Source organism: Neopelma chrysocephalum, unplaced genomic scaffold (assembly GCF_003984885.1).
Source record: "Neopelma chrysocephalum unplaced genomic scaffold, ASM398488v2 Primary Assembly neopelma1_317, whole genome shotgun sequence".
NCBI lineage: Eukaryota > Metazoa > Chordata > Aves > Passeriformes > Pipridae > Neopelma > Neopelma chrysocephalum.
Window position 1 is genome coordinate 1 of NW_020897979.1, and position 23,192 is coordinate 23,192.

A 23,192-nucleotide genomic window follows, 5' to 3' on the forward strand; every position below is an offset into this window, starting at 1 on the left:
CAGGTTGGTGTGACAAGGAAAAGCCTCTGGCCACCCAGAGAAGGTATTCCCCAAGACTAGGAGATATTTAGACCTCCCCATTTTCTGGGCAATTCAGTCAAATTCATCTGCCAACATTCACCTGGAACATTTCCACACTTTACATCAGCTATTCCCACTCCAGTGGCAGGGTTTGGATTATTTCTCTTCTACACACCACACTGCTGACTCACTGCTTGTACAACTGGGGTCAGTTTTGCACTTCTAACCCCCTTGTGCAAATGTTACAGTGCAGAAACAAATACAAACACAAAACAATGATCAGTGGATAAAACAAAGCCAGAGACCAATCGTGGAATACCAAATAACCCACCCAAAGCACTGGAAGATCCACACGTCTTAGATGGACGGGATTCCCCAAAGGAATGCCTATGGGATCTTCCCCCATCCCAGACCAGTCCGGGGATCTGTGGTCTTCTCCAGGAAAGTCCTGAGACCGGCGTGAAGATCCAGAGATCCCTCGGATCCACGGGAGATCAGGCAGAGGGTCCCATCTGGGGGCCAGAAATGGTCCCCAAAAGCAGCAGAAAGCAACTCCTTAACCCCAGCTGGGGGTTAGATTTTGATTTAGACTATGTTCAGATGATGACACACGTATTTTACATTATCCTGAACTGGAAATTTGTTACATAATTAAGAGAAAATATATTAAGAAAGGTTTGAATATCATAATTTAAAAAAAGGTTCATTACCTGTCCAATTGCCATAAAGTAAATCTGTATCTGTCATCTAAAGAGGAAAAAAGCTTTTTCCCCCCTTTTGATTTGACACACACATTTGGACTTTTTTTCCTGTATCAAATGAAGCAGAAAGAATATGTTATTACAGCTTTATTATTTCCCAAATGCATGATGTGTGCTACAGACCACCACTGAACTGTGCCAACATTCCTGCAGGCTGGATAAACTCAATGTAGATTTGCATCAAGAGCTATAAATCATTAACCATCCTCATGCCCTGAGGTGGAGCCCTGACCCCAGCAATGCCTTCTCCTGACAGGTTCTCCATGTGTACAGGCATCCTCCCTCCCCAGAGGTGTTCCAAGTCCCCCTCTCCCACTCCTCTCCATCGTACATGGAATACTGACAATCCAGAATGTTTATACACTGGGATGTATTTTTTCCTTTGGTAGATCTGTGGCAACCCAGAACTTGCTCAGCCTCTTGTGCCCTGTTCAAGTGGGCATCTGTCACTTTTCTTCCTGCAATAATCCAACCAAACTACTTTGTTACTCCTCCAAGTAATTACCAGAAGCTTTTGCTGTATTTTCCTATTATGTATCTATTTTATAAAACCCAAGGTTAATAAGTACCATTAAAAAAATAATAAAAAATGACAGACTTGTAGAAATCAAAGCCCTGCAGCCTGCTCAGCATACCTGATTCCTCCTCTCCACTGACCATCAGGAACAGGAGATTCCCATATTGCAGGGTCTCATCTGTAGATACTGGATTAAGGACTCACAACTTCTTAAGAAAAGCAACATTATAATTTCACTGTTCTGGAAAGGTTTTGTTATCAGCTGGGTTTAAAAGCAAAGCCCTGTTGCCAGGACCAATTAATGCAGGTGCTATAATGCCAAAGGTTATTTCTGTTGCTGCTTTTGTTACACTCTGTAATAACTTCTGTAGAGATCAGTGCTGGCAACAAAAATTCCAATGGTACACTTGTTTCATTTTTCAGACTTTGCATTTCAAGAATGGTGAATTTTTCTTGGAAATTTTGAAACAGTTGTAATGAACTGCCTCAGAGATTTTATTTTATTTATTTCTAAGGCAGAATTTTCAAACATATCCTTAGGGTATGCAAATAGTTGAATGAGTTGTAATGATTTTTATTTACAATTGTACATTTGCCCTGATTAATGTCCTAATTTATATTTTGCTAAATATGAGTTCTTTTGGTGTTGCCTTCTGTAAAAAATGGCTTTTCACTATTTTTTTAAAAAATATAACCATAAGCATAAAGATGATCTCCTAAAGTGTTACAACCTTTTAAATCCACTTGTTCCCACAGAAGCACAGCATGCAAATATTACATCCAAAGATACTGATATTTACACCAGAAAGTTTTGACTTGATGAGAGTTCTACATAGTAATGAACAGAGAACCGGGTTTATGTGTCATACAACTGTGGTAACCACGAACATATGCTCTTAGCTTTTATTTATTGTCCCCATTTATAACTGCCTGCCTTCCCTTCATGGGGAACACAGGCCTGTATTTTGCATGGTCATTTTTTTTTTACTTTGCAGCGTAGAGTAGGGGTAGAAGACCTTTTGGAGCCCAATAGTTTGATCCCCATTCAATTTGTTTATAGGTGCATAGAAATCAGGAGCTGAACTCGATGGTGCTGAAGGGCCCCTCCCAACTCAGCACATTCCATGAAGTCCAACTGTCCACCCAGCACTGCCCCAGGAACCCCCAAACCACTGAACCATGTCCCTCATCGCCAGATCCAGATGCCTCTGAAACACCTCCAGGGATGGGGACTCCACCTGGGCAACCTATTCCAGCGCCCGGTGACCCTGTCGGTGAAAACAACTATTCCAATCTCTGACCTGGATCTGCCCAGCTTTGCCCGAGGCCATTCGGTCCTCCCAGCACTGGTTCCTTCCCAGCAGCTGCCTGAGGAGAAGGCAGCTCACGGCTCCCCTGTGCCCCCCGGCTGGCCCCACTCGGCTCCAAATGGGGAGGGAACATGCCTTACTATGCTTCCAGTCACTCCCAGCCACTCCCAGTATATCCCAGTTGCCTCCAACATGCTGCCAGGTGCTCCCAATATGATCCCAGTTGCCCCACTTCTGGTCCTGCTGGATCCAGTCCAGGTCTCGGTGTATCTCGGTGTTCCCTGTCCCCCCACCCCGGTGTCACCCCCTTTTCTCTCCCCACAGAGCTCCTGAGCTGGTGGCGGCTGCAGCCCTTCCCCATGGCCTCAGGCCCAACCTGAACCCCCCCTGTCCCCCTGAGGATTTTGGGGGGGTTGTGTGTCCCCCTCTCCCCTGCTGTCACTCTGCCTCCACCTGGCTGCTCCCAGTGATCCCAGTAAAGCTTTCCAGTTCTCCCCAGTCCTGGTTATTGGGGGGCACTGGGAGAGGGGCTTGGGGGAATCCCAAGGGCTGGAGCTGAGTTTGGGGGGGGGCAGAACCAGCCCTGGGATGGATCAGGAATGGGGATCCCCCTGTGTCCCCCTGTGTCAAACCGCACTGGGGGGACTTTGGGAGGGCACCTGCCCCTCAATAAAGCACCCAGCTCACCCCAAAAGGTGTTGGGAACCCCCCAAAACCTCCAAACAGCCCCTCAAGGACCCCCAAACAAAGTCAAAGCCCACCCAGGACCCCACCTAACCCCTTTTCTGGAGGGACTTCTCTGGGTACTGGTGGTGATGGGAGCCCCCCCGGCTGTGGGTGAGGAGCTCTCACATGAGCGGGGGGTGGGAAGGGGAAGGTCAGTGGGAAAAGGGGGGTTAGAGGGGATAAAGGAGTGGTGGGACCCCAAACTGAGTGGGAGGGGAGTGGGACCCACCAAAAGTGGAGGGGGAGGGGCACTGAGGTTTGGAGGATGATGGGAAATGGGTGGGAGGGGTCAAAAGAGTGGGGAAAGGGGGAGGTGGGACTCCCAAACTGAGCATGAGGGGACTGGGGAGATGATATGGAAAGGATGGGAGAGGCAGGAAAAATCGGGGTTGGGACCCAAAAAGTGATCCTGAGCGGGCTGGGGATTGAGGGACCATGGAAAATTGGGAGGAACAGGGAGAAAGGTGGAAAAGGGAGAGTGGTCTGGCAGGTCCGATGGTCCCATGGGGGTCTTTGGGCACAGGGGGCTTGGCAAAGGGGGGTAGCCCCCCTGAGCTCCCAACGTACTGTGGGGTGCTGGAGGCTGCTGGATCCAATCTCAGCCTTGGATTATGACAACAGTTTCACTTTAGGGGAATTACAGAGGTGTGACTGAAACACTTTTGTCCCCCAGGTTTTAATGATGGCAAATCAGATGTATTGATAGAAAGGAATTTATTTAGGGTTACAAATGATTAGAAAAAAGATCTTCATCAGAATTATTTACTGCACAATAGAAACACTAAAACTACCAGGAGTACAGGACAAGATAGGACAGTGCTCTACACTAAAGCAATTGTTGAAGCAATTCTACTCAAGCTGGCACAAAAGCAAGAATTCTTAATTAGAGACAGATGGGACTCCCCCAGACCAATGCTCATGGGGAGATCTCTGCTCTCAACCTCCAGCAGTGACCTTGGGGGGTCCCCAGCCAAGGCAGGAATCTCCACACACCCCCCAAGAAGGGTTCTGTTGGAAGAAGCTGCCCCTGGGAAAGGGGACTGGTCCTTTGTGGTGGAAAGGGATGGACTGACAGTCACTGGACTCCAGGGGTTGCCTCACCATCAGGGGCTTCATTCAGGGTGGAAGCAGCGGCCAAAGCTCTTCCTGCAGTCGGGGCACTGGTAGGGCTTCTCTTACCGGTGGGTCCGCTGGTGTTGGGTCAAGCCAGACCTGTCGGTGAAGCTCTTCCCACACTCCCCACACTTGTAGGGCCTCTCCCCGGTGTGGATGCGCTGGTGGGTGATGAGGTTGCCTTTCTGGTTGAAGCCCTTCCCGCAGTCGGTGCAGCGGAAGGGTTTCTCATCCGTGTGCGTCCGCTGGTGCAGGAGGAGAGTTGAGCTGGTCTGAAACCTCTTCCCCCATTCCCCACACTCGTAGGGCTTCTCCCTAGTGTGGATGCGCTGGTGGGTGCGGAGGGTGGAGCTGTCCCTGAACCTCTTCCCACATTCCCCACACATGTAGCGCTGTTCCCTAGTGTGGATGTGCTGGTGTCAGTTCAGGTTGGAGTGGCACCTGAAGCTCTTCCCACACTCCCCAGAAGTGTAGGGCCGTTCCCCAGTGTGGATGCACTGGTGTCGGATCAGGTTGCAGTTGTACCTGAAGCTCTTTCCACATTCCCCACACGTGTACGGCCGTTCCCCTGTGCGGATGTGCTGCTGTCGGATCAGGTCGGAGATGTCCCTAAAGCTCTTCCCACATTTCCCACACGTGTAAGGCCGTTCCCCAGTATGGATGTGCTGGTGCTTGAGGAGGGTGGAGCTCAGGCTGAAGCTCTTCCCACATTGCAAGCACCTGAAGGGCTTCTGCCTGCTGGGAGGCTGCTCAGGGACCACCAGCTCAGAGCTCTGCCTCAAGCTCCAGCCGCCTTCCCAGCAGAGACTGGGTCTTTCCTCCTCAGAGCACCCTGGGCTGGCTTTGGAGCCCCTCCTGCGGGGGGATCTCAGGCCCTTTTCCTCCCCGCTGCCTTCCTGTGCTGTGGAGCCCTTCAAAATGGCCTCTCCCACCAGCTTCTGCCGGGGGGATTTGTCCTTCGGGCTCTCCGTCCTCAGCTCGGGGCCTGGGACAGGAAGCAAGAAGGACAGGGAGGGGATTTGCCTCCAGCCCAGAGGAAAGGCCAAGGACATCCCCCCAACTCCGGCCCCGGCAGGACGGCAGCGGCAGCGGGGTTGTCCTGCAGCCGGGGGCCATGCTCGGCTGCCAGAGCCAGCACAACACCGGCCCAAAGGGCTACTGACTTCCTCCTCACCTGCCTGGGGCGCCAAAGGCATCTTCCTCTTCCTCGCAGCCTCCTCCTCCATCCGCCCAAGCTTTGGGAAGGACAAATCCTGATGGGGGGAAAATCAAGGGCTGAGCGCGTTGGCAATCAAGGGCTGAGCGCGTTGGCTTGGGGGCACCTTCTGCCCAAGTCCATCTCTAGAACTCACCGGGCATCCTGTGACCATAAAAACCTCCAAAACACCAAGATTCAGCCCAGAAAAACCCAACCGACATTCAGGCAAAAAAACCCTCAGAAATAGCGAGATGAACGCCTCGGAAACTGCAAAAAGTTAGGGTTCAGCCAAAAAATACTCCAAAATATGAAGATTCAGCCCAAAAAAAGGTGTTTAATTGGGAGGATGAGGGGAGTGAGGTTATTTTATGAGCACTTGATTGAGTTGCTATATACTAATCAAAAGCTGTATTAATGTTGTGTCACTTAAAACTCTCCAGGGCTGTTCCTCGAGGTTGTCTGGCCCCCTGCCAGTCTGGGGCTGTTTCTCCAAACCACCAAACCAAGTGTGCCAAACGCCCTGGTTGGTCAGTGCCGGCTGGGGGAACGGGCACTCGCTGAGGGGATGAGAAAACTGCACCCGGGGCTGGGCTGAAAGAGGCTTCAGCACCACTTCTGATGGCCCAGGGGCAGCATCTGGCTTCTCCCAAACAGAGAGGTGGCACTTGTTCCTCTGCAGGGAGTCAAGGGCAGGAGGGTGACTCCTGCTGCATGGATGGAATGGCAGAGGATCACTTGGGTCCCTAGGATGGATCAGCACTCGGGGATACAAACCGCCCTTGGGCTCAGGATGCAGCTGCCAGCACAGATTTCCCTGCAAAGGCTGCACTGAGTCAAGCTCTGGAGAGGAGATTGTGCCCCATGGATGGGATTGCAGAGGCTCCCTCAGGTCCCCAGCATCAATCAGCAACCAGGAATACACAGAAAAGGCCCCCACAAAGGTTTCAGGGGGAGTGTCCTGTAGGGAGGGGACAGTGTCACCCCACCAGGGCAAGGCTGGCAAGTGGGAGGCTGCTCCAGGGGTCTGCAAGAGGCCTCATGCTCTGCTCGGCCCCAGCAATGGCTGGTACCAACACCCCCGGCTGCCCCCGGCCCTGGGCAGCTCTGCTGCCACAGGCTGTGCCCTCACCGTGGCCCTGCAATGGCCCTGCCTGTCCCTCACCCCTGTCCCTGCCCGTGGCCCTGTCCCTTGGCTCTCCCAGAACTTAGCCTGCTTTGCTAACACCACACTCTTATGCACTAACCTCGGAGATATATATGGACAGACATCTCTATCACCCTGTGGATAGAGCCTCAAACATGTGCTGCCATAGGAATGGGAATCAGAGAATCACACAATCAGCCACGTTGGAAAAGACCTCCGAGATCATCAAGTCCAACCCTTGATCCAACCCCACCGTGCTTCCCAGACCATGGCACTGATGCCAAATCCACTCTCACCTTCAACACCTCCAGGGACGCTGACTCCACTTCCCCGCCTGCCCAGCCCATTCCAATGCCTGATTACTGTCTCAGGAAAAAATTGCTTCCTAATATCCAACCTAAACCTCCCCTGGCACAGCTCAAGACCCAGCCCTCTTGTCCTACTGCTGCTTCCTGGCACAAGAGCCCCACCCCCTCCTGGCAGGGACTTGCAGAGAGTCAGGAGGTCTCCCCTGAGCCTCCTCTTCTCCAGCCTCAACAAGCCCAGCTCCCTCAGCCTCTCCTCACACCACTTGTGCTCCACTCCCTTCCCCAGCCTCGCTGCTCTTCTCCGCACCTGCTCCAGCCCCTCCAGGGCCTTCCTCAACTCAGGGGCCCAGAGCTGGACACAGCACTCCAGGGGTGGCCTCACCAGCGCTCAGTCCAGCCCAACAATCACTTCCCTGCTCCTGCTGCCACACTCTTCCTCAGCCAGGCCACCAGCCATTGGCCCTCTTGGCCACCTGGCCACACTCTGCCTCCTCTTCAGCTTCCTGGCAATCCACACTCCCAGCTCCCTTTCTGCCTGGCTGCTCTCCAGCCACTCTGGCCCCAGCCCGGGGGGCTGACGGGGCTTCTTGTGGCCAAAGGGCAGGACCCGGCCCTTGGCCTGCTTGAACCTCATCCCCTTGCAATCAGCCCATGGATCCAGCTTGGCCAGGTCCCTCTGCAGAGCCCTCCTGCCTTCCAGCACATCAACACACCCCCAGCTTGGTGTCAGCTGCACATTTGCTGATGAAATGCCTGGTTCTGCAGGAGCTGCAGATGCTCCAGGGGTAGCAGGACCGAGTCCGGGGCCTGGGGGGGGCCTGGGGGGCTTTGGGGTGCAGGAGGGTCCTGGAGGTGCTGGGGAGGGGCTTTGGGGATTGAGGATACAAACCAGGACACACCAGTACAGACCAGAACCTCCTCACTGCTCCCCAGATCTCTCCTGGAGCTGGGACACGTTGTCGTGGGACACCTGAGCCCCCCCCAGTGCCCTCCCAGCAGAGCCCAGTGCCCCCAGTACAGCCCACTGTGTTCCTGTCCCACAGTGCCGGGTGATCCCTCTCTGGGGTAGAATTGGAAAGGATTTAAGGGGGGGGCTTGGGATGATTTGGGAGGATCTGTGGGGTGTTGGATGAGGAATTGGTAGGGGTTGGGGTGCTTTGGGTGCATTTAGGGGAGTTAAAAGGGGTCTTGGGAGATGAAAGGGATCTGTGGGGGGAAGAGGATCTTAGGAAAAGAAGGGGAGTTGGGGGACATTTTGGGGGAGTTAATGGGGCCTAGATGGGGAGAGGAGGGGCTTCCCTACGAGCAGGAGAGTCCTGAGACCAACCCTGGTGTCTCCAAGACCCTTCTGGTGTCCCCAATTCCCCACTTGACGCTGCCAATTCTACTGTCCACAAACATCTCCCCAGTGTCCCCAGACCCCATCCTTGATGTCCCCAACCCACCATCTAACCCCAGGAGACCCCCGTGGACCCTCTAACCAAAAACACCCGTCCCACCCCCCCACGCTCACAGAAAAGCCAAGAGCATCTGAGGACACGTTGGGAGGCTTTGCAGGGCACTGGGTAATTACTGGGGGGTTACTGGGGGATAACCAGGACACACAGGGGGACACTGGAAGGTTACTGGGCCATACTGGGGGTTACTGGGTGCTCACTGAAGGATCACTGGGCCATACTGGGGGGGCAGTGGGAGGTCACTGGGACACACTGGGTGGTCACTGAGGGGGTTACTGGGCCATACGGAGTGTCACTGAGATATAATGGGGGCACTGGGATCCCCTTACCCAGATGTGGTGCATCTCCCCCATTACACACCATTACAGACCAGCACAGACCAGTACCTCCTCACTGCTCCCCAGATCTCTCCTGGAGCTGGGACACGTTGTCATGGGACACCTGAGCCCCCCCCAGTGCCCTCCCAGTACAGCCCACTGTGTTCCTGTCCCAGGGTGCCGGGTGATCCCTCTTTGGGGAGGGGTTGGAAGGGATTTGAGGGGGGGGTCTGGGGGAGATTTGGGGGTGTTGGATGGGGATTTGGGGACTTTTGGAATGCTTTGGGTACATTTAGGGGAGTTAAAAGGGGTTTTGGGGGGTCAGAGGGCTCTGTGGGGGGAGGGGATTAAAGGGAAAATGGGGGCTAGGGGACATTTGGGGGGGGGGTAATGATGTCTGAGGGGAAAGAGGAGGGGCAGCACCACGAGCAGGTGAGATCTGCGACCCCCCTGGTGTACCCAAGAGCCTCTTGCTGACCCTCAAAACCGTCTGGGACTCCCTAAATGCCCCTAGAAACCTCTAATACTCCTTCAAGGACCCCTCCCCAAAGCCCCCCAGGACCTGCAAATTCCCTCGGAGACTCCAAAACTCCCTCAGGGATTCCCAAACCCCTTCAGGGACCTTCAACTTCCTCCCTAAGTTCCCTCACGACACCAAAACCCCTCAAAGAACCCCCAAAACCTCCTCAGGGACCCCTAAAAGCCTCTAAGGGACCCCAAAGCCACAGAACAGCAGAAGAGCTTTCTGTAAAGGAAGGGAGCAAAGAATCTGAGAAGGAGAAGACCAAGGAAAAACTGAAGCAAAGCAATCAAATCATCCTGGCCCTTGCAGTTTTTCCTTCACCTTTTCCTCACTTTTCCTTTTTTAGGGTTCTTTCTTTGGTTGGCTGGTTTAGATTTTTTTTTTCCGAGGGACTTTCTCAGAAACCGATCCAACATCCGGGTTCCTGGGAGGCCCCCGGGCCCCGCAGCCCCCGAGAGGGTTACACGGCCCTGCGCTCTGACCATGGGGAACCCCCGAACCCCCGCGCTAAACCCTCCCGAGCCCTCCAGCCTTTCCACCCACAGCCACGCTCCCCGCAGCCCCCGAGGGGATCCCCAGAGCCCCGCTCTCGCCACCCCCCCGTGCCAGCTCACACAAAGAGAGGTCCCGCCGCCACCACCGATTCCCAGCAGCCAACAGGGCGCTCTGCGCGCGCACCGCGTTTGGAGAACACCGCCGCAGCCAATCAGCGCGCGGCCACTAAAGCTCCCACAATGCACCGCGCAAGGCGAAAGCGGGGCGGAAGGCGGGCGGGGGCCGTGTCCGCGCGCTGATTGGCTGCGGGGCGGGTCAGTAAAGGTGGTGCGCGCGCAGAGAGAGCGCCATGTTGGCTGCTGGGAATCCGTGATGGCGGCGGGGTCTGCATTGAGCTGTGAGTCCTGGCCGGGGGCGGCGAGAGGGCGGCTCTGGGGATCCCCTCGGAGGCTGCGGGGAGCGCGGATGTGGGTGGAAAGGCTGGAGGGCTCGGGAGGGTTTAGCAGAGGGGGTTCGGGGGTTCCCGGGACGTTTTCAGAGGTCCCTGAGGGGGTTCGGTGTCCTGAGGAAGCTCGGGGGGGAACTTAAAGGGATTTCTGAAGGGATTTAGAGGTCTCTGAGGGCTGTTTGGTTTCTGAGGAGATTTGGGGGTGTCCCACGTGGGCTTTGGGTGTCTCTGAGGAGGTTTGGGAGTCCTGGGAGGCTTTACGGGGACCTTTTCAGCAGTTTTGGGGTCTCTAGGGGGTTTAAGGGGTCCCAGACGGTTTTGAGTGTCCGTGAGGGGGATTAGGGGGGTCCCTGAATGGGCTTGGGGGGTCCCTGGTGGGTTTGGCTAGTCACTGAGAGGGTTTAGGGGCTCCTGGGGATGGATGAGTCTCTGAGGGGATTTGAGGGGACCTTGAGGAGGTTTCGACAGGTCGAGGGGGTTTTGGGGGTCCCCCTAAAGCCCAGCAGTGGGTGCCTGGGGTCCCCCAGCCCCCAGGGGAGGGGTCCTAGTGATGCCCCCCAAAATCGGGGGGGGAGAGATGTACCACATCCGGGTTAGGGGATCTGAATGCCCCCAGTATGTCCCAATGACCTCCCAGTGACCCTCAGTATGGCCCAGTACCCCCTCAGTGACCACCCAGTGTGTCCGAGTGACTTCCCACTGCCCTCCAGTATGGCCCAGTTATTCTCTAGTGAGCACCTAGTAACCCCCAGTGTGGCCCAGTAACTTCTGAGTGTCCCCCCCATGTGTCCTGGTAATTCCCCAGTAACTCCCCAGTTCTCTGCCAGTAATCCCCCAGTGTGCCCCAGTTCACCTCCAGTCCCTCCCAGTGCCCCCTGGTTCCCCCCAGTGTGTCCCAGTATCCCTCAAAAATCACCCAATGCCCCCCAAAGCCCCTCAAGTGTCCCCAGATGCCCTTGGCCCTTCTGTGAGCAGGAGGAGGGGGCATTTTTGTGGTCAGAGGGTCCAGGGGGGGCTCCTGTGGTAAAATGGAGGGTTGGGGACATCAGGGATGGGATTTGGGGACAGTGGGGAGGGGTTTGGGGACAGTGGAATTGGGGGTGCCAAGGGGGGATTTAGAGCCATGGGGAGGCCCTGGGGACATTGGAGACACCAGGGGGGTCTCGGGGTGTCAAGAGGGGAACTGGGGACACCAAGAGGGTCTTGGGGACACCAGGGGGGGGTCTCAGGATTCACGTGCTCTTGGTGCCGCCCCTCCTCTCCCCCCCAGGCCCCTTTACCCCCCCCCCAAATATCCCCTTACCCCCATTTTCCCTTTAATCCCCTCCCCCCACAGATCCCTTTGATGCCCCAATGCCCCCAAAACCTGTTTTAACTCCCCCAAATACTCCCAAAGACCCCCAAACCCCCTCAAATCCCTTCCAACCCCCCCAAAGAGGGATCACCTGGCACCGTGGGACAGGAACACAGTGGGCTGTACTGGGGGCACTGGGCGGGGCTCAGGTGTCCCATGACAACGTGACCCAGCTCCAGGAGAGATCTGGGGAGCAGTGAGGAGGTACTGCTCTGTCCTGGTCTGTCCTGGTTTGTACCCCCAAAGCCCCTCCCCAGCTCCCCCAGGACCCTCCTGGACCCCAAAGCCCCCCAGGATTCCCAGGCCCCTGACTTGGTCCTGCTGCCCCTTGAACATCTGCAGCTCCTGCAGGACCAGGCATTTCTTTGCTCCCCACAGGGTCGTTCCCACACCCAGAATGGAATCTGGAGGCAGCAGGATGTGCACAGTGCTCCCATTTCCTACAGTGCAAAGGGGCTGCAGGGAATGATTCCCCTGCTCTTGCAGATCTGCCAAAACGTGCAGGGGACAGAAGTGGGAGCCTTAGGAATTTGCTGGCCTTGGGAGTGGAGCTAACAGGGTATTGAGAGGAACATATCTCTCAAATACAATCTGTCTGCATACACAATATCTGTCTGGACAGACAGATAAAGCAATAATCAGATATATTCTGTATCATATATATGGCACATATTCTATAGAATCCATCCTAAGGTGTTGTATGATATATCTATAAGATGTTAGAAATAACAAGCAGTAATAAGGCAATAATAATGTCCTCCTTAGGGACACAAACTTCAGAAAGGAACTTGCACTTGACCCCCCCCTCTTCAGCTTTGAGCCACCCGGTGCCACAGAGAGGAACAGAGCTCCTGTGGAACATTCTATTCCATTGACACAGAGCAAGGAATAAACCCAAACTATTGCCTGGGTTTGTTCCCTGGGGGTCTCTGCAGCAGCAAGCCCAGCACCACACTGACTGCTCTGGGCTGTGCAGGCCTTTGTGGTTCTGCCTGTCTCACACACACACACAAAAGTCTGGGGTAGTGCTGCCCTCAGGAAAACCCCCCCAGCCTTGGTCCAGCTAAAGCCGTGGAATTTGTCTTTGTTTCGCTTGGGTTCAGGGTCAGGCTGTGCCTGTGTCCAGCCCAGAGACTCAGAAAAGCATTTCTCCCATCCCACTGCAATCTGCTGCTGCAGACAGGACCCAGGCACTGGTGGCACTGGGAGTGAACAACAGAGTGTTTCCAGGGGCTCTCTGAACGAACAGAAGTGTCCAAAGAAACCAGCACAAGTGTCCACAGAAGTCCCAGTCCTTCATCCCTGAATGAGCTCGTTCAGCCCAGGAAAAACTAAGTTTTATTTCCATGGAAGGAGGTTTTTCCCACTTTAACACCGGTTTAGTTTCAAACCAGTTTCTTCATTTCCTCCTCCCAATTTCCCTGAAGGACACTGACAGGGACCATGGACACTGACAGGGATCACAGAGTTTGTCCCTTGGCCATACAATTCCTGCTGTTTGGCAGCACAGGAGAGGTTAATTGGAGCCCAGGCTCCAATCGCAGGATGCTCCTTGAAGACGAGCTTGAAATCAAATAACTTTCCTGCTGGAGGGTTAAATTCAGTCCCCATCACCTTTTTTTGGGCTGAATCTTCATATTTTGGAGTATTTTTTAGCTGAATCTCAACTTTTTGCACTTTGGGGTGGTGAGGGTCTTCTTAATATTTTTGAGGGTTTTTTTTGCCTGAATCTCGGTGCTTTGGAGGTTTTTATGGTCACAGGATGCCTGGTGAGTTCTAGAGATGGATTTGGGCAGGAAGAACCCCCAAACCAACGCGCTCAGCCCTTTTTTTTCCTCCCCATCAGGATTTGTCCTTCCCAAAGCTTGGGCGGATGGAGGAGGAGGCTGCGAGGAAGAGGAAGATGCCGCGGGCCCCCCAGGCAGGTGAGGAGGAAGTCACTGGCCCTTTGGGCCGGTGTTGTGCTGGCTCTGGCAGCCGAGCATGGCCCCCGACTGCAGGACAACCCTGCTGCCGCCGCCGTCCTGCCAGGGCCGGAGTTGGGGGGATGTCCTTGGCCTTCCCTCTGGGCTGGAGGCAAATCCCCTCCCTGTCCTTCTTGCTTCCTGCCCCAGGCCCCGAGCTGAGGACGGAGAGCCCGGAGGACAAATCCCCCCAGCAGACCCTGGTGGGAGAGGCCGTTTTGAAGGGCTCCACGGTGCAGGAAGGCAGCGGGGAGGAAAAGGGCCTGAGATCCCCCCGCAGGAGGGGCTCCAAAGCCAGCCCAGGGTGCTCTGAGGAGGAAAGACCCAGCCTGTGCCAGGAAGGTGCCCAGAGCTTTAGGCGGAGCTCTGAGCTGGTGGTCCCTGAGCAGCCTCCCAGCAGGCAGAAGCCCTTCAGGTGCTTGCAATGTGGGAAGAGCTTCAGGAAGAGCTCCCACCTGATCCGACACCAGCACACCCACACTGGGGCACGTCCCTACATGTGTGGGGAATGTGGGAAGAGCTTCAGCCAGAGCTATCACCTCTGCACCCACCAGCAGACCCACACTGGGGAATGACCCTACACATGTACGGAATGTGGGAAGAGCTTCAGGAGCAGCTCTCACCTCCACAGCCACTGGCGCATCCACACTGGGGAATGTCCCTACACATGTAGGGAATGTGGGAAGAGCTTCAGTGACAGCTCCACACTCCGCAAACACCAGCACATTCACACTGGGGAATGGCCCTACAAGTGCTTGGAATGTGGGAAGAGGTTTCAGACCAGCTCACATCTCCTCCTGCATGAGCAGACGCACACGGATGAGAGGCCGTTCCTGCACCGACTGTGGGAAGAGCTTCAACCTGAACTCCCATCTTGTCACCCACCGGCGCATCCACACCGGGGAGAGGCCCTACAAGTGTGGGGAGTGTGGGAAGAGCTTCGCCCAGAGCGGTGCCTTGACCAGACACCAACGGACCCACCGGTAAGAGAAGCCCTACCAGTGCCCCGACTGTGGGAAGAGCTTCGGCCGTTGCTTTCACCCTGAATGAAGCCCCTGATGGTGAGGCAACCCCTGGAGTCCAGTGACTGTCAGTCCATCCCTTTCGACCAGAAAGGGCCAGTCCCCTTTCCCAGGGGCAGCTTCTTCCAACAGAACCCTACTTGGGGGGTGTGTGGAGATTCCTGCTTTGGCTGGGGGCACCCCAAGGTCGCTCCTGGAGGTTGAGAGCAGAGATCTCCCCACCAGCGTTGGTCTGGGGGAGTTCCATCCATCTCTAATTAAGAATTTCTGCTTTTGTGCCCGCTTGAGTAGAATTGCTTCAACAATTGCTTTAGTGTAGAGCACTGTCCTATCTTATCCTGTACTCCTGGTAGTTTTAGTGTTTCTATTGTGCATTAAATAATTCTGATGAAGATCTTCTGTCTGATCATTTGGAACACTAAATAATTCCTTTCTATCAATAGATCTGACTTGCCATCATTAAAACCTGGGGGACAATAGTGGTTCAGTCACACCTCTCTAATTCCTCTAAACTGAAAATGCTGGCATAATCCAAGGCTGAGATTGGATCCAGCAGCCCCCAGCACCCCACAGGAACTTGGGAGCTCAGGGGGGCCACCACCCTTTCCCAGCCCCCCTGTGCCCAAAGACCCCCATGGGACCATCAGACCTGTCAGACCACCCCGCCTTTTCCACCCTTCTCCCTGTTCCTCCCAGTTTTCCATGGTCCCTCAATCCCCACCCCTCCCAGGATCACTTTTCAGGTCCCAACCCCCACCTTTTTCCTCCCTTTCCCACCCCTTCCACCTCATCACCCACTCCCCAGCCCCCTCGTGCTCAGTTTGGGGGTCCCACCCTGCCCTTAACCGCTCTTCTGACCTCTCCCACCCATTTCCCATCATCCTCCAAACCTCAGTGCCCTGCCCTGCTCCACTTTTGGGGGGTCTCACTCCCCTCCCACTCAGTTTGGGGTCCCACCACCCCTTTATCCCCTCTAACCCCCCTTTTCCCACTGACTGCCCCCTTCCCACCCCCCGTTCACCCGTGAGCTCCTCGCCTGCAGCCGGGGGGGGCTCCCAGCACCACCAGTGCCCAGAGAAGTCCCCCCAGAAAAGGGGTTGGGTGGGGTCCTCGGTGGGCTCTGAGTGTCTTTGGGAGTCACTGAGGGGCTGTGGGGAGGTTTTGGGAGATCCCAGCACCTTTTGGTGTGCGCTGGGTGCTTTATTGAGGGGTAGGTGTCCTCCCAAAGCTCCCCCAGAGTGCATTGACGGGGGGGGACACAGGGGGGCCCCATTCCCGATCTACTCCAGGGCTGGTTCTGTCCCCCCAAAATCGGCTCCACCCCTTGGGATCCCCCCCAAGCCCCTCCCCCACTGCCCCCCAATAACCAGGACTGGGGAGAACTGGGAAGCTTTATTAGGATCACTGGGAGTCCCCAGGGCTGTGCAGAGACAGGAGTCCTTCCCTTGCACACACACACACCCAGTTCCTGGCAGCAGGGGCAGTGTCTCCCTGGCTCCTGCTGGCACTGCCAGGGGCTGGAGGCCCCTCAGCCCTGCAGAGCCCCCACCCTGCACACACACACTTCAGCTCAACATTGGGGTTTCCCCTCCCCGGCACTGCCCAGTCCAGCCCCTCCCTGGTCCCCCCATCTCCCTGCCCCAGCCCAGCAGAGCAGCACAGTCAGGTCTGGCCCTGCAGCAGGACATGGAGGCCATGGAGCTCAGGGACAGGCCCTCTGTGTCTGCAGTGCTCAGCACATCATCAGCTCAGGCAGCTCCTGCAGCCCCAGGGCCAGCCCCGCTCCCCAGCACAGCAGCAGAGAATCGGCCCCGGGCTCCTCAGGCACCATTTGCCATCTCCAGGGGCACTGGCCACCACCAGCACCAGCTGGAGCAGCCTCAGCCCCTCAACCCCCACAGTGGTACCCTGAGGTCAGCACACGGACTCCAGGGAGAAACCAGCAAGGCAAGGACCCTCTGGAGAGTCTGGTCCTTGGGCTTGTTCTTGAGAGCCCTTGAGAAGAAGAGCTGAGGCTTCAGGCTATGCCCAGAGCCAATCGAGCCCCTTGTGTGGTGGAAAGAGTGCAGTGGAGCCCAGCTCATCCCAGCAGTGCCATGGCCACAGGACTGACCCAGCCCAGCACAGGGACCAAGGGCCAGAGCACTGAGGCCTCACCCCAGGCCCAGAAGGGGAGGGTGGCAGGAGAAAAAGAGCAGCTCTCAACAGGCCAAATGCTGCTGCTCCCTGGCACTGCTGCTGTGCTGGGACTCTGTTTCCCTGCCCCTCTGCACACAGGCACTGCCCTGCCAGACTCATCAGAGGTCTCAGAAGATTGAACTCAGAGAAACAAGTCACCGAAGGATCCTTGACTTTGTTTCAATGCATTCCTCATTTACACAGACTCTGGGTCAAATTCAAGATGTAGACAGTGAACCAGACATGGGATGAATAATCAATATTCACTGTACACAACTTTATCCCAGGAGAAAAACCACATGAAAACCCTAACCCAGCACCACAAAAACCTGAGCAGGCAGGCTGGAACAATGAGTCCCATTCTGAATGGAATGGAAGAGAAAACAGGCCATTTGTGCCTTCAGAAAAGCATCCAGTCATCATTTTCCTCAGGGCATCCTTGAAGCAAAAGATTTCATAAGACAGATGCCAGAGCTTGGCAGCAGGCTGTCCTTCTGAGCTTGGAAAATCTCTGCTAATTTACCTAACAATGGTACAAACCCCTCACGTTAATGTTGTCAAACAGCTGCATCTGCAGTGTTCATGTTCCAGCATTACCTAATGCACAATTATCACACCTCTTTTTAAAATTAAAGGGGAGGAAAAGAAAAAGGGAGGGGTGGAGGGAGACCCCACCCCAGTCATCGATCAAGTGTACATCCTGGCCACTGCTCCTAAGAAATTTAATATATGCTAAAAAGATATAAAAAGACATCAAAATCTTTCAGAAATAAAAGTGCTTCAGAAGCTAGATTTTAATATTGCCAAGTGGGTTTTTGCCAGATTATAAAGTTGACTGAAATGCCAGGATACTGCATTTTGGAAGCGGCAGCAGCTCACATATTGCCTTGTATTAGTGGCTGAAGTGTGTTGCTGATTCCAAAGCTGGACTATCATCATCTGTGGGGGAGAGTAGATAAATAAATAAATAAAAATTGGCATTCCCTACCACCCCTGCTACCTTGAAGCACTCTTTTCAAGTGTGGCCTCCACAAGAAAAAAAAGTTAAGAGCACTTTATTTTGAATATAGTGCTTTCCCCAGGCAGGAATTTTTATTTCAGTTAGAATCTTTGAACCACTAAATTTTCAGTGAGGCATTTTTATATTTACAGTTGACATCTTCATAGAAGAATGAAACCTTTGAGCAACAGCTCTAAAGCATGAAGGTTGCCTGCAGTAAATACTTAAATTATTTTACACCCAAATGGAGCCTGTTGTTTTTAGCTAAAATTTAATAAACCTTAAATCAATGATCTTTCTTTTACTGAAAGCCTGCCCTTTGGAAAACTAACTTTCCCAAGAAACATATTTTGGTGAATAAATGCCAAACAAAGGGCTACTTAAATCTAAGCATTTTCTCAATTTATAGCTTGTGAACATTTAGTTCCTAAATTCCCAACTGCTACCTAATGTACAGAACACTGGTGTCTTGGTTGAATTACATATCATTGAGTTCAGAGTGTCACAGGGATCTCATTGACAGGAATCAATTAGAATCCAAAATCAATCAAATGTTCGTGCACTATCATTCATCGAATTTGAATATCCCCAAATTAATTGTAAGCATGTGAAAGAACCTAGAAATAAATTTTGAAAAGGTACAAAAATAAAAATCAGTAAACTTTGAGAAGATAATAGTGCATCTGAGCATGTTTCATGCCTGCTGGGGTAAGTCAATGGTGAATCACACCTTCCCTTCCCAGCACAGGCTGAGATATTTTCTTTTTGGAACATGAAAATACCCAGCGACTGAAGGCAGAGGACACAGCAGTCAATGATCCAGCATTATTTTATGCACAGCCTGTTACATGCCCAATATCAAACATGCTGCCAGTATATTACAAAATGCACAAGTGTGTTACACTCTGAAAAACTGCACATTGTAAGTCAGCCACTGCACTTCACGGAGAAAGAAAGGAGAGAATTACTGAATCTCTACCAAAAGCATGAATAGATGTGGCCACTTATCCAAAGAGCTGTTATTGTTGCTGAGGACTCCTCTCTAAACACATTCACCTGTAATTCTGTCAAGGTAATAAATCCTTCCACTCATTACAGCACACTCAAAAGCACCCTGCTATTTAATGCCAATGGAAAAATGGCCCAAAGTGTCTAAAACATTTACTTTTGCTCATGTAAAAGTGCTGGCATTTTACTTCCTTCCTGATAAGCCAGTGCCAGTGGACCTGATTATTCTTTTCTTATTCAAAGCATATCAGTAGTTCCAAAGCACCCTCAATCTTATCAGGTGTCTGAACAGCACAGCTACTGAAAACAGTTTGTACTGCTCCTCTCTCCTTCTGCCAGGCTATCAGACAAACCCAACTAACTCTCTGTATTTACACCCAATCAAACATAAGCTGTGCCTTCAACACACTGTAGCCTGTTTCTGGCATGTTACAGGTTTGCTGTTTGAAATTAGTTGTACCCAAAACAGCAGCAGTGAATTAGCTTAGAACAAAAATATGGTCACTCCATAGCCCGGAACACAAAAGGGACACAGGATAGGAAAAAAAAAGAGAAACATTTTGTGAAGTAAGAATGATCACTCTCATCTCAGTAGTTCACAGGTATTTATCTGGTGCTACTTGAAAAAGAGCAGGGAAGCAGTAGGATTCAAATGCATTCAAAACAGACCTGACACAGGCCTCAAGAGTAGAAAAAAAATTTCTTTTTTTGTTTATTTTATTCTCCTGTCTTCTAGGAACTGTCTCTGCTTTGCAAGGGGTGAGAAAGTGAAAGAAAGGAAAATGGTTACAACGTCTGAAAGCATTTAAATGCCTTTACTGTTTTTGTCTGTAACAAGACTGATTTTCATGATCCAACCTTCATTTGGCACTAAAAGACCCCCACAAAAGCAAACCAAAAAAACACTCTCCCCCAAACAAGCCTCTCAGCAACTCTCCTTTTCATTTAGTGTCTCGGATACAGAATTTTCAGTGCTGACTACTGAGGAATAACACAAGATCAACTCCTTCAGAAGGGCCACGGCTTTGAAGGTTTTGCTTCCTGCACAGCCCTAGGGAATAGGCACAGCATCTCCCTTCCTTCTTCTCAGGATGACAGGATATCCTCCGGGTGAGCACAGTGTTGGAAGAGTTAAACATTAACCTGGCTGTGCCCTGGGCACTCTCAGCTGGCTAAATGAAAAGCTCTGGAACTCTGGGAGAAATCCTGAGTTGCAGCTCTTTGATTAAGTACAGCCTTCTTTAGAAGCTGAAGCTCCAGCCCCTGAGTGGAGGCTCCTTCCCACCACCCCCTCCCACTGACAGTCCCCCTAAACAATAAAATATCAACTCAAACATAAAAGGACAGTGGCATTCCTCCTCCACAAAGACAGCACCAAATCCTGCAGCCAATTTGATGACAGAAAAAAATTAAAAGTAAATAAAGAGTACAGAGAAAATTGCTTGATCCTTTGTTACATTTCCAATCTATGGAGAACTACACAAAGTGCCAGTAGCAGAGTGCTCAGAGTACATAAAAGAGTGTGATTTCACCATTTTGTTAAATATTGGTTTACTAGATTTTCGTGTCTTGTATTTCTTTAAAAATATTCACGTGTGAGATTGAAAAAAGTGTTTCTTTCAAAAACAGCTCTAGAAACCAACCCAGAAATAGGGGGAGAGGGGTGAAAGAGTAGCAATAACATGTGGAGGAATGGTCTGAATAAAGCAAGTCACCTCCTGCCCACCCATCCTGGCACCTGATGGGAAGGAAATTTGGAAATGCTTAGGAAAAAGCTAGCACTACATTTTAGATATGACTTTTTCATCTCTACAGCTACAGGACTTTAAACTGTTTCATGTCTAGCTGGTTTGGAGGGGGGAGCACACACACAACTGGCTTATAATTTTTTAATTATTTTTACTTTTTTTGAATTTAAATTTCCATTTTGTTTGTTTGTTTGTTTGGGGTTTTATTTCTGAAGACATTGAAAACAAGAGACAGCAACTCCACATCATCTTCTCATTCTAACTTGCCAAAGCCATCAATCTCTGATCACACCCATTAGAATCTCACTGGAGCCAACAGGACATTTTGCGACAGCTGGACCAGTTGTTTAAGGAAAGAGTGTGTGATGGAGCAAAGCTAAATCCACACATCTGGGATACTTCTGACACTCCTCAGCATGCCTAATATTGATTTGTTTTCTTTGGCTAGGTAAGTGCTGCCCAAACACATTACCTAGGGTATGTAGTTCCAATCCAAATGATGAAAAGGAGATGTGCAGTTTTTTTTCCACTTACAGCAACATGAAGAGACACAGAGGAGGAAGAGACATCCACGCTAAGCTACAGAGTAATAACCTCAAAAACCTCAAATCACTTTATCTTAAAGTTTGGTTTCAGAACAAAACTCTTGAAGAGAATCTTAAGCCCTCCCATATAAAGACAGCAGCTCAAAGCTGCAAAGAGTTTTACTCAGGGAAAGGGAATATAATTTCCAATGTATGATAAAAGGATATATTTGGACTATTCTCACGTGCATAGGGGTAGCTAATTATATTTCAGCAGGTTATCATATAAATAAATGTGCACAATTCTGTCCAAGGACACTATAAATGGCTTGATTAGACCGAAAACAAGGAACTTCTATTCCATACACCCTAATATACCAACTTACCACAGCACATGGCCATCCTTCTCCAATTTCAGATTTAAGGTCTGTGTTAGGGTCACAAAACTTATAGAATTTTTTGTTTTGTTTTGCCTCATAAATTATTTTGATCTAAATCCACAAATTTCATCAAGATTTCATACAAATTCAAAATGGTGACCCACAGTAAAAATCAGACATTCAGCGGTACAGAAAAACAGCACATGCTTATCTTACACTGTGTGAAAGTACCTACATTGCTCTAATTTTCATTAGGTTGTTAATAGATATTTCTCCTAGCAAGCATAGGAAGCTGAAGTGAAAAAATTAATTTTATTTCAATTTTAAAAGAATTGGGAAACGATGCTCTGATTAAAAAGATACGCTACTTAAAACAGGAAAATAATTGGAAATTAGACAAGATTCCCTTTAATGCAAACCTGCTATATTAAGGAATAGCAAAGAGAAAAGCCCCTCTTTGTTTGAAGGAAATAAGAATTAGTTGAAAAAACATTACAAGTGTTCTGTAAACAAACCCAAGAGATTTAGAGCTTCTGTAACACAGCAAATACATGAATTGTTTCAGAAGACACACATGTCAAAAGGCAGCGATCTACCATTCCAGAAAAGTTACACTCCAAAGTGCTACTGAAAAGGCAATACCAAGTCATTTAAAATATAATTAAGGAATACTCTCTAAATTAGCAGGATACAATTCAGTTTCATATTTTTCTTTAATGTTTCACAGGATTTTTACTTCTCGACAGACAAACCATAACAAAATCAAAAAACCAAAATCGCCACAACTATAGGACTTTTGGAGAGGACTAAGGACCATTAAAATTGAATGTGTATTTTATATTTTTGCCTGAGGACATCATGATGCATATTAACAACCATATGTAGGAGTCGTCCCTCCCTAAAATAATTATATTCTTTAGGTGTAAATACAGCCAAGAACACATGTAGCTGATAAAACAGTTCTCCATTTGACAGCCAAAACTTACAGGAATATGAATAAATACTATTTTCATTTACTTAGAATGAGAAAATCTTAAAAAAAGTACAGCATCTTTTAAAAGCAGAACTGTGAGTACAATACAAAAACTGCTAGATTACATGGAGAATCTGGTGTAAAATCAGGTGCAAACACTCTACATTGCTGGCCAGCTCTCTTCTCAGGGATTAAAAAAAAAAACAACAACACATAAAAACACATAAAAGCATCTGGATTTTGACAAGCAAGTGCCTAGAGGGAAGTTATACAGCTCTGCATATATATACTTACTGTGTACATGTCTGTGTGCATACACACAACAATAGAGTGCACTGCCAAAACTGCCTAAGGAATACACTCCATACCTGTAACACACACACAGGCACAGATAGAAACGTACTGGAACACAAAACTGCCTGTGCACAGACAGAGGATTGCACAGAAAATGCAAATATAGAAAACAAACCCACACACAGACGTGCTGCTACAGATCTGACTGTGCATGTGTGTAAAAGAGATAAAAACTGAACAAACTGGCCGGGCATAACCACAGATCTCCTCTAGAGAGCTCAGCAGTGTGAGGCTCATATGCACTTAGAACAGATCAACATTGTATTGTTTCTTCCCTCCAGGAATTTCCTGTGAAAAAGAATTCATAGCAAAGCTTATCTTATAGACAGAGGCTACTCTGGGCTTCAAT

General features: G+C 51.0%; 1 pseudogene; it reads right to left on the minus strand.

Moving 5' to 3' along the window:
• Positions 1–4,421: 4,421 nt before the first annotated feature.
• The window catches only part of LOC113978266, a 31,577-nt pseudogene continuing 12,806 nt past the window's right edge, over positions 4,422–23,192 (minus strand).